We start from the raw sequence: 12,903 nt of genomic DNA on the forward strand, positions 1-12,903 counted from the left end.
GCGCAGGATGTTATATAGAGACTGCTAGTATATAGTATCGTTTAAATATACCGATAAAATCGGCTGTTTGTGAACAAAACTTGTAGAAAGCTTCAGAACAAATAGATGAGAAGATAGGGTCTATTGCCGGACATATTGATGCAAAACATGATGGAGACAGAGTAGAGATATAAATATACATATATAGAAGTATATGCTCTGCGCCAGCATGAAGAAAATATATACCGAGCACAAGACAATATAAGATGGATTATAGTCATACATAGTCGAAATGAAATGTACATGTTCCACATGCAATAGATTTAGATATGTAGGGTTAAATGTTTCATAACATACTGAATCTGTAATAAAGAGTACCAGATGCATGGTAAACATTATAAATTATATCATATATAATATAGGCCAGTGCCTCTGTAAAATCTCTCTTACCTTCCTCCACTCTTTATTATATGTAGTGATAAATCTCACAAAGCCGTCCTTTGGTCTAGATGATGTTCTGGTCAAAGAAACTTGAGTTTCTGACCTGGCTCTTTGGTAGGCTTGCGAAATCACCCTTTTAGGATAGCCACGGTCCACAAACCTACGGGTGAGGTTAGAAGCCTGTTGAAAGAAATCACTGTCCTGGCTACAATTCCGTCTGACCCATAGGAATTGTCCAGTAGGTATACCTGATTTGATATGTGATGGATGAAAGCTCGTGAAGTGAAGTAGACTGTTGGTAGCAGTGGATTTCCTATAAAGATTGGTAGAAAGTTTGTCATCCTTAATTGAGATCTCCAAGTCAAGAAACGTGACAGCTGTAGACGAGATGCTGTAAGTGAGGAAGATATTGAGACTGTTAGTATTCAAATCTGAAATAAAAGTATGACACTCTTCCTCAGTACCCTTCCAGATAAACAGAACATCGTCTATGTAGCGATGCCAGGCAAGTACCCGCTCCTTGAAGTCACAAGATGGAAAAAACAATGGTGGATTGCCACCACCCCAAGAAAAGGTTGGCGAAAGAAGGTACGCACCGCGCACCCATTGCCACTCCAGAGACCTGTCTGTAATAAGTTTGGTCAAATAGAAAGTAGTTGTGCCACAGTATAAAGTCCAGGAGATCCACCAAAAATGAATCGTGCATGTGGTCCGATTGTGTCTGTAGATCCAAAAAATAAGTAACGGCCCGCATGCCATCCGTGTGCCGAATGTTGGTATATAGGGATTCAACGTCGCAGGTGACCAAAAGGGCACCTGGAGGTAAAAGAATCCCTTGACACACTTTAACCATATGGGTGGTATCCTGGATGAACGACGGGAGTTTGTTGACCAATGATTGTAAAAAGAAGTCAACATAAGTGCTGGCCTTTTCACACAAACTCCCTATACTGGCCACAATGGGTCTACCGGGGGGGTCTGGTTGTGGACTTGTGGACGTTTGGTAGCATGTAAAAAGTGGGGGTAATGGGGTCACTGGCCCACATGTACTGTTTTTCCTTGTCTGTGATAATGCCCAAACGATGGGCAGATGACAGGAGATGGTGAAGCTTAGACAAAAAAACCTTTGTTGGATCAGAAGGCAACTTGATGTAGAATGATGTATTATTGAGTTGTCTGTGAGCTTCTTCTAAGTACATGTGGGTGGGCCAGAGAACCCCATTACCCCTTTATCTGCCTCCTTGATAAGGAAGCTGTTGTTATTCTGAAGCTGCCGAATGGCCCTATTCTCTGAGACCGACAGGTTTGGAGCCCTAGGGGTGCTGGAAGTAAGCTTGGTGAAATCGCTTCTTACCAGTTCAAAGAAGATGTTAATGGCCGGTACCAAGGAAAATGAAGGGGTAGCCACAGATTTGTTCCGGAGGGGAAAGGGGCGTCTGGTGGGTGCCTCTGAGCTCTCGTCCAACAAATCAAGAAGGTCTTTGTCACGCTGTACTCTAAGATGTACAATAGCAGTACAGCGCAGTAATGTGGGACTGAGAGGATTCCTGAAACTATCTGAGAAGGTAGTTAGCTGGTAAACCACTAGGGGGCGTAAAAGTGGAGGAAACGTGTGAGCAGGGAATTCCCTAGCAGAGGTAATACTAGTCAAGCCAACCAGATGGCAGTAGAATCGTCAGAAAGCCGTGTCACAACATGAGGTCTTGTAAGTACACAAGGGCAAAGTCTAAACGTAGTCACAGGGAAGCAAAAAGCCGGGAAATCAGAGCCTAGAAGCGAGGGGGAGTGGGAAGACAAGACAGAATTAAGGTAAACAGATAAGGAACGAACAGGGAGACAGTGGGAGAGACAATGATGGAAACAGAAAACAGAGGAGGTTAACAGGTCAGGTGAACACGGAGGTCAGGAGGGGGCAGGGAAGACAACAGGTCACTCAAGAGCAGAACACAGCAGAGCCAGAAGTATCACTGGCGAAGTCCAAGAGAAACAGTGCCCTAATAAAGCAGCCTGACCTCCAGAACGAGGCAGAAAGGATTAACCCCTAACGTGACTTGCATCAGAAGTGAAACTAAAAAAAAGGCTCAGCTCCAGCTGAGCCAGGAGTCAGTCATGACAGTCTTGAAAGGTTTGTCGTTCATCGTGTTCTAGTTCATCCATAAGTTGCGGCCTCCTGTACATAACCTGAAAAATGAGGTTCCGACAAAACAGGTAGAGATCCTTGATAAGCACAAACTTGACACACACATGAGTGGGTGAGAAGGTGAGACCTCTCTCCAGCACTGAAGTCTCTAGTGCGGATAGAGAATGTGAGGACAAGTTAATAATTTGCAGGGAATCCCTTACCTGGGGGTGGTTCATGGCCATGGGGTCACTGTCGGTGTCTAGAATCTGTACTTCGAGTGTCGGAAGGGTAATGTCCGGTTGGCATGGCCCGCTTTCCTCCTTGCGGGCTTGCCTCTTGTGGCCCCCTCTTCTGACCCTGCGTCGGGGTCGCTGCTGGTGGATAAAAAATCACTCGACCCACTGTGGTGTGCTACGGAGGAATTTTCTACGGTCTGTCTGTGAGATCTAGTTGGATTAGGACCTCTTGGATTACCTTTGTGTCTCCATTTAAAAGCCATCCTGTTATCAAAATCATTTTTATCTCTCTGGAACTTGCCACATTTTTTGTCAACAATCTCCTTCTCATACCTATCCATTTGGTCCTTAAGTTTGGTTTGGAAGGATGTAACCAGTTGGCGGTCCTCAACCCTTGCCAACTTGGCCTCTAAGTCCTTGATGTTAGTCTTAGTAGTAGCGAGTAAGACTCTGTTGTGTTCTAACAACATATTGATCAAGATGTTCGAACATCTAAGCAAACCCTGTTCCCATGTGTCTTGGAACGCAGCAGAGGGTTCCCATGCGGGGAAAATATTCACACGTAGACCTCGTGGAACAATACCAGCCTTGAGCGTTCCTTACCACATGGTAATGATATCCTCCGGACCTTGTGTTCCCTCTATTAGCCACCCTGTGCTTTTGGTCTTATGCCTCAATGGTAGCTCAATGGCTCCTTAGTGCCTGAGATCTCTCATGATATTCTGTCCATGTGAGTTTCCTATTGCTGGACACTATGGGGGTTTTTTGCTCCCCTCTCAGCCTTTGATAATCCTGGATATATGTGTGGGTTGTACTATGACGTTGCAATTGTTACTCTTTGCATTTTTTTGCCGTATGTGATGCTATTGTCTTATCCTTTATTTTGCACTATTGGTATGACTGAACATCACATCTCCTCTATATTCTCCCACACTATATATATTGGTTAGATTATATATATTGAGCCCCAGGGCTCCAAGCTAAGCGTTATAAATTTCATATGCTAATTGCGGCGCTTTTATAGATAGGCTGCCTGGGTTTTTCATCTCCAGCTTCTCGCATACCAGCATGGTTAGACTGTCCCCCAGTATACTGGTTACACTTCTGTATTGTTTATATTCCAATAGTGTCCATTTTTTGATCTGTTGTCACAGGATACTGCTATCTCTTCTATGATATTAGTTTTACAAGAACAAGCTGCCATTCACGGGGTTTATGCATGTTTTATCCCCAATTTTAGGCATATCAGCACTGTTCTCTGGTAATCTATTGACAAGATCTATATAACAGTGCCGGTGATTGACTCACCCCTTGTTCATGGGATATTGTGGCTTCCTTCCCTTTATGGTATTATATTCACAGGAACACACTGTGTCACATTACGTTTTTTTGATTGTACACACATGTGTAACTGTATATAAACACATATATATATATCTAACTTTATACTTGTGTATGTATTACCCTATATTGCCATGGATATTGGTTTAAGCTTCGCTCAGAGTGTGCTGTCCTTCATGTTCTTTTAAATGTTTTTACCCTTGTGTGTTGTGAATAAAGCCTATTTATATACCTTCATTATTGTCGTAGGTGTGCCCCTGTTTTATATGCGGTATCTCTTTTCTCTTCCCCCACTGCTCATTTTCTCCTCCGCATCAGGTAGCACCCACCTTGATCATTTTCAAGATTAGTGGTGCGCTCCAATCCTACCCCTTCCCTTTGACCATAGGTTTTGTCTCCTTTGAGACATAATCTTGGTGCAGCACACCGTTGTATATGAACGTTATTGATCATAATTTGTTTTATATATCCTTTACCTTTTTGCAACTCTTGTATCCACCTTTGGTTGGTGATATTGCGTGGTTTTGTTAAATTTGATCATGGATTAGGATACTCGTGGGGCTGCCTGGTGGGAGCGCTCTGACAATATATTTTCTTCAGGGGTTACCCCGACTATTTCTGATGAATTTTCTCTTCTTACTTCCGATTTACCATCTGCCCATAAAACGGGCATACGTCTATGGTGGAACATACGCAGCCTTGAGGAGTACCTCAAGGCTGGTATTGTTCCACGAGGTCTACGTGTGAATATTTTCCCCGCATAGGAACCCTCTGCTGCGTTCCAAGACACATGGGAACAGGGTTTGCTTAGATGTTCGAACATCTTAATCAATATGTTGTTAGAACACGACAGAGTCTTACTCGCTACTACTAAGACTAACATCAAGGACTTAGAGGCCAAGTTGGCAAGGGTTGAGGACCGCCAACTGGTTACATCCTTCCAAACCAAACTTAAGGACCAAATAGATAGGTATGAGAAGGAGATTGTTGACAAAAAATGTGGCAAGTTCCAGAGAGATAAAAATGATTTTGATAACAGGATGGCTTTTAAATGGAGACACAAAGGTAATCCAAGGGGTCCTAATCCAACTAGATCTCACAGACAGACCGTAGAAAATTCCTCCGTAGCACACCACAGTGGGTCGAGTGATTTTTTATCCACCAGCAGCGACCCCGACGCAGGGTCAGAAGAGGGGGCCGCAAGAGGCAAGTCCGCAAGGAGGAAAGCGGGCCATGCCAACCGGACATTACCCTTCCGACACTCGAAGTACAGATTCTAGACACCGACAGTGACCCCATGGCCATGAACCACCCCCAGGTAAGGGATTCCCTTTAATATTATTAACTTGTCCTCACATTCTCTATCTGCACTAGAGACTTCAGTGCTGGAGAGAGGTCTCACCTTCTCACCCACTCATGGGTGTGACAAGTTTGTGCTTATCAAGGATCTCTACCTGTTTTGTCGGAACCTCATTTTTCAGGTTATGTACAGGAGGCCGCAACTTATGGATGAACTGGAACACGACGAACGACAAACCTTTCAAGACCTTCTTGATTTGTTGGGCGAGAGCTCAGAGGCACCCACCAGATGCCCCTTTCCCCTCCGGAACAAATCTGTGGCTACCCCTTCATTTTCCTTGGCACCGGCCATTAAGATCTTCTTTGAACTGGTAAGAAGCGATTTCACCAAGCTTACTTCCAGCACCCCTAGGGCTCCAAACCTGTCGGTCTCAGAGAATAGGGCCATTCGGCAGCTTCAGAATAACAACAGCTTCCTTATCAAGGAGGCAGATAAAGGGGGTAATGTGGTTCTCTGGCCCACCCACATGTACTTAGAAGAAGCTCACAGACAACTCAATAATGCATCATTCTACATCAAGTTGCTTTCTGATCCAACAAAGGTTTTTTTGTCTAAGCTTCACCATCTCCTGTCATCTGCCCATCATTTGGGCATTATCACAGACAAGGAAAAACAGTACATGTGGGCCAGTGACCCCATTACCCCCACTTTTTACATGCTGCCAAAGGTCCACAAGTCCACAACCAGACCCCCCGGTAGACCCATTGTGGCCAGTATAGGGAGTTTGTGTGAAAAGGCCAGCACTTATGTTGACTTCTTTTTACAATCATTGGTCAACAAACTCCCGTCGTTCATCCAGGATACCACCCCTATGATTAAAGTGTGTCAAGGGATTCTTTTACCTCCAGGTGCCCTTTTGGTCACCTGCGATGTTGAATCCCTATATACCAACATTCGGCACACGGATGGCATGCGGGCCGTTACTTATTTTTTGGATCTACAGACACAATCGGACCGCATGCACGATTCATTTTTGGTGGATCTCCTGGACTTTATACTGTGGCACAACTACTTTCTATTTGACCGAACGTATTACAGACAGGTCTCTGGAGTGGCAATGGGTGCGCGGTGCGCACCTTCCTTCGCCAACCTTTTCTTGGGGTGGTGGGAATCCACCATTGTTTTTTCCATCTTGTGACTTCAAGGAGCGGGTACTTGCCTGGCATTGCTACATAGACGATGTTCTGTTTATCTGGAAGGGTACTGAGTAAGAGTGTCATACTTTTATTTCAGATTTGAATACTAACACTCTCAATATCTTCCTCACTTACAGCATCTCGTCTACAGCTGTCACGTTTCTTGACTTGGAGATCTCAATTAAGGATGACAAACTTTCTACCAATCTTTATAGGAAATCCACTGCTACCAACAGTCTACTTCACTTCACGAGCTTTCATCCATCACATATCAAATCAGGTATACCTACTGGACAATTCCTACGGGTCAGACGGAATTGTAGCCAGGACAGTGATTTCTTTCAACAGGCTTCTAACCTCACCTGTAGGTTTGTGGACCGTGGCTATCCTAAAAGGGTGATTTCGCAAGCCTACCAAAGAGCCAGGTCCGAAACTCAAGTTTCTTTGACCAGAACATCATCTAGACCAAAGGACGGCTTTGTGAGATTTATCACTACATATAATAATGAGTGGAGGAAGGTAAGAGAGATTTTACAGAGGCACTGGCCTATATTAACCACTGACACGCAGACATCTGTGGTGACTGCTCCTCATCCCCTTCTCACTGCCCGTCGAGCCCCTAACTTGAAGGATCTGTTAACACGCAGCCATTTTACCAGACCCACGCACAAACTCCAACGTGGTATCATTTTGAAGGGTTCTTTTCCATGTGGGGATTGTAATATATGTGGGTACATGCAATCTACTCACAATGTGTTCCATAATCCTCAGGACTCCTTGGATCACTCCATCCACTCTTACATCAATTGTAAGAGTAAAAATGTCATCTATTGTATGGTATGCCCCTGCAACAAGGTGTACGTTGAACAAACCACACAGGAACTGCGCAAACGGATCCAGAAGCACTTCTCTACCATTAATCTCGCAGCACCTGACTCTAGACAAGGTAAACCACTGACTCCGGTAGCCGCTCATTTTTTAACTTACCACCATGGCCACCCACGCGGCACCCGGGTCTATGGTCTGCATAAGCATACGAGCAATGCTAGGGGTGGCACATGCACGAAGTGGCTCCTTCAGAACGAGGCTCGTTGGATCTTTAAGCTACATTCAGTGGCTCCTCGGGGTCTGAATGAAGAATTACTCTTCACTGGTTTCTTGGGCTAAAAGACTTATTGATTAACTGATTCTTTCTCTTTATTCTTTTATAGGTCTTCCCCCACTCTATTCAATACCAAGCATCTGGATTTTCATCTCCGTATACTGTACAGCTTCTTCTTTCCCTGGTTTATCTACCTGAGCCTCAACTCCTGCACCATCGTCTGTCTATAACTACTGGATCTCCATTTCTGGTCTTGCCCCTTTTTTCACGTTAATGGGTACATGGACTTGATATATTAGTACCACGCAAGCCAGTGCGCGGTGTATGTCCTCCCTACATCAGGGTGTACACATCCACTTAAGGTTCAGTTGTCCTGTCAGTACTTTTCTATTCATGGCTCTCTTCATGGCCTCTGCGTCTAACCGATGACCCTCAGTGATCTATATGTAACACTATGTCTGGCCAACTGCGGTTGTAGAAGCCTCAAATGGAATTCTCTTGAAGATTTACATATTACTATGGGTTCCCACTCTCCCACCTGCTGGTATGCACAGAAGCTCCTCTTCTTTTTGTGACTGTAGATCAGGTTGCATCACCATTTATTTGAATTTTAGTCTGGTAGATCTCTACCCTCTTGTGATACCACTGTGTTCCAACTGGCCTCTGACCAATATGTCCTCTCCTTTTTCAGTGGACCTCTTTTGGTCAGATTGCCCTCTTATGGGGTTCCCTTGTGTGATCGTGTATTGTATCATGGTATCGTCTCTGTTTGCTTTCGTCCGCTTTGCTCCCTTCCTCTTATGTACCTTTTGTTGACCTTGCATGGTTTTTTGGACCTACAGGCGTCCCTTCATGTATGGGTTGCGTGGTTTGTGGAACCATTCTTGGGAGCATTCGCGACAGCACCACTGGTGCTCCTATTGCGCGATTTGCTATGGTGTGACACCTCTATCATGCACGATTGCAACGTTGACAATACATGTTGGGGTGTTTTGGAATATTATAATTGTTTATCAATAAAGAAATAATAATATAACTCTTCAAAATTTCCCTTTCTCTATATAGTGGTTCCCTTTGGGATATGTTTACCATGCATCTGGTACTCTTTATTACAGATTCAGTATGTTATAAAACATTTAACCCTACATATCTAAATCTATTGCATGTGGAACATGTACATTTCATTTCGACTATGTATGACTATAATCCATCTTATATTGTCTTGTGCTCGGTATATATTTTCTTCATGCTGGCGCAGAGCATATACTTCTATATATGTATATTTATATCTCTACTCTGTCTCCATCATGTTTTGCATCAATATGTCCGGCAATAGACCCTATCTTCTCATCTATTTGTTCTGAAGCTTTCTACAAGTTTTGTTCACAAACAGCCGATTTTATCGGTATATTTAAACGATACTATATACTAGCAGTCTCTATATAACATCCTGCGCATGCGCATGGGTTTCTTTCCATATACGGTGTCGCTGCAGGGGATACTCTCACCGATATGTGTTCCCCTTGTACGAGCTCTGCAGAGTCCCGCGCATGCGCATAAGGAACGCTCTGTCCGCAGCTGTTGTTTTGATCACCACAAGCCTCCGTTGATTATACTGCGCGTGCGCATACATGGCGGTCTCCATTGCTAGCCGCGCAGCGCCACTGACACCACAGGTGGGTGTATTTGTTGTTCTTTATTTTCAATATATATAGGCGTCTGTCTTTGCACCCCAGCACCTCTCCCTGATGAAGCCACTTTGGTGGCGATACGCGGGGGGTCGCCCACTCTGAGCCACTCTATGCTTACTACATGGTAATGATATCCTCCGGACCTTGTGTTCCCTCTATTAGCCACCCTGTGCTTTTGGTCTTATGCCTCAATGGCTCCTTAGTGCCTGAGATCTCTCATGATATTCTGTCCATGTAAGTTTCCTATTGCTGGACACTATGGGGGTTTTTTGCTCCCCTCTCAGCCTTTGATAATCCTGGATATATGTGTGGGTTGTACTATGACGTCGCAATTGTTACTCTTTGCATTTTTTTGCCGTATGTGATGCTATTGTCTTATCCTTTATTTTGCACTATTGGTATGAATGAACATCACATCTCCTCTATATTCTCCCACACTATATATATTGGTTAGATTATATATATTGAGCCCCAGGGCCCCAAGCTAAGCGTTATAAATTTCATATGCTAATTGCGGCGCTTTTATAGATAGGCTGCCTGGGTTTTTCATCTCCAGCTTCTCGCATACCAGCATGGTTAGACTGTCCCCCAGTATACTGCTTACACTTCTGAATTGTTTATATTCCAATAGTGTCCATTTTTTGATCTGTTGTCACAGGATACTGCTATCTCTTCCATGATATTAGTTTTATAAGAACAAGCTGCCATTCACGGGGTTTATGCATGTTTTATCCCCAGTTTTAGGCATATCAGCACTGTTCTCTGGTAATCTATTGACAAGATCTATATAACAGTGCCGGTGATTGACTCACCCCTTGTTCATGGGATATTGTGGCTTCCTTCCCTTTATGGTATTATATTCACAGGAACACACTGTGTCACATTACGGTTTTTTGATTGTACACACATGTGTAACTGTATATAAACACATATATATCTAACTTTATACTTGTGTATGTATTACCCTATATTGCCATGGATATTGGTTTAAGCTTCGCTCAGAGTGTGCTGTCCTTCATGTTCTTTTAAATGTTTTTACCCTTGTGTGTTGTGAATAAAGCCTATTTATATACCTTCATTATTTTCGTAGGTGTGCCCCTGTTTTATATGCGGTATCTCTTTTCTCTTCCCCCACTGAGTATTCTTCCTTCTAAGAAAAGCCTCTGGTCCCTCAGGACTTGGTCTTTCTGGATGGAGGCGACTAAATGCCCTAACCAGACATTCCACATGGCTATCTGAGGCTAGTACCCAAGTCTTCTCTTCAGGACTATAATCTAGCCAATGAACCACATACTGTAAAGATCGGTGAACGAAACGAGAATCAATGAACGTAGACACCTGAAATTCCAATGACGCATCTGCAAAGACCAGAGGCAGAGATATGGGAAAAAGGGCTCCTGAACACCTACATTTTTTTAACAGGGATTTGTGAAACACATTATGAATCTTGTAGGATGCTGGTAACGCCAGGTGAAAAGCCAGTGGATTAATGACAGCATTGATTCTGAATGGACCAGTAAACCGAGATCCTAACTTAAGTGAAAGCACCTTAAGACCGCTTTACAGGCAACGACATCGCTAAAGAGATGTCGTTGGGGTCACGGAATTCGTGACGCACATCCGTTCTCGTTAGCGACGTCATTGCGTATGACACGTACGAGCGACCGCTGACGAGTAGAGATGAGCGAACCGGTCCCGGTTCGGCTCGAGGTCGGTTCGCCGAACGGGGGTCCCGTTCGAGTTCGGTTCGTCGAACGTTCGACGAACCAAACTCGAACCTATAGGTTATAATGGGAGGCAATCACAAACACATAAAAATGCATTATAAATGTACACAAACAGTTAATAAATATTGCCATAACACTTACCGGTCCCCGCGATCCCTTCTGCACTCTGTCTCCTGCCGCTATTCCATCCGATGATCGCTGAATCCTCCCGCTGACCGGCACTGCCAGCAGTGATGCAGGACCTATCTTGACGTCAAAATAGCCATGTGACCAGTCACGTGGCTATTATCTCATTGGCTACAGACTGGTCACATGACTATGACGCGTCATGTAGGACCTGCGAGTGCATCTCTCCGGTACACGGTGCACATATGTGTATCGCCGTGTACCGGCGACATGCTCTAGCACACGGTCGACTCCCCGTTCCGTTAGGGACCGGCTGACACAGCCGGTCATTAACGGAGATCACCGTTGCCATAGCAACGCAGTTAGCGGTGACGTCACCACTAACCGCAGCTCCGAGAGCACCGTTGCTATGGTAACGCGTCTGTCAGCGTTACCGCTGTTACCGCTGACAGCCAGCACTGATCACTCACCGAGTGAAGGCTGCACGCTGCTTCCCGATTGTAGTGAGGATTGTAGTGAGGATGAGGTTCCCCAGCCCCAAGTGATGGGCTGGTGAACCTCATCCTCACTACAATCGTCACTACTACTACACTAGAAAGAAAGAAGACAGAAGAGCAGGATCGTGGAGGGCTGACATGGGGTAATAAAGATGGAGTCTCTAATGTGTCTGTGTATTTATTTCTATTAAAGTATTTTTTCTCTGTGTGGTGTCTTTTTTTTAACCCTTTATTGGATATTCTTAATGGCCGGGTCAAACGTGCCTGACATTAAGAATCTCTGGCTTAATACTGGCTAGTAAAACAAAGCCAGTATTAACTCATGATTACCCAACAAGCCACCCGGCTTCAGGGCTGTTGGAAGAGTTGGATACAGCGCCAGATGATGGCGCTTCTATGAGAGCGCCATTTTCTGGGACAGCTGCGGACTGAAATCCGCAGCAGAGGCGCCCAGAAACCTCGGGCTAACCTGTGCTGCGGATTCCAATCCCCAGCTGCCTAGTTGTACCCGGCTGGACACAAAAATGGGGCGAAGCCCACGTCATTTGTTTTTTAATTATTTCATGAAATAAGTGAAATAATTAAAAAAAAACGGGCTTCCCTATATTTTTGGTTCCCAGCCGGGTACAAATAGGCAACTGGGGGTTGGAGGCAGCCCGTGGCTGCCTGCTGTACCTGGCTAGCATACAAAAATATGGCGAAGCCCACGTCATTTTTTTGGTGGGCAAAAAACTTCTGCATACAGTCCTGGATGGAGTATGCTGAGCCTTGTAGTTCTGCAGCTGCTGTCTGCTCTTCTCCATACAGACAGACAGCAGCTGCAGAATTACAAGGCTCAGCATACTCCATCCAGGACTGTATGCAGACGTTTTTTGCCCCCTGAAAAAATTATGTGGGCTTCGCCATATTTTTGTATGCTAGCCAGGTACAGCAGGCAGGTACGGCTGCCCCCAACCCCCAGTTGCCTATTTGTACCCGGCTGGGAACCAAAAATAAAGGGAAGCCCTTTTTTTTATTATTTCATGAATTTCATGAAATAATTAGAAAACAAATGACATAGGCTTCGCCCCATTTTTGTGTCCAGCCAGGTACAACTAGGCAGCTGGGGATTGGAATCCGCAGCACAGGTTGGCCTGAGCTTTCTG

Source organism: Anomaloglossus baeobatrachus, chromosome 10, assembly GCF_048569485.1.
Source record: "Anomaloglossus baeobatrachus isolate aAnoBae1 chromosome 10, aAnoBae1.hap1, whole genome shotgun sequence".
Taxonomy (NCBI): Eukaryota; Metazoa; Chordata; class Amphibia; order Anura; family Aromobatidae; genus Anomaloglossus; species Anomaloglossus baeobatrachus.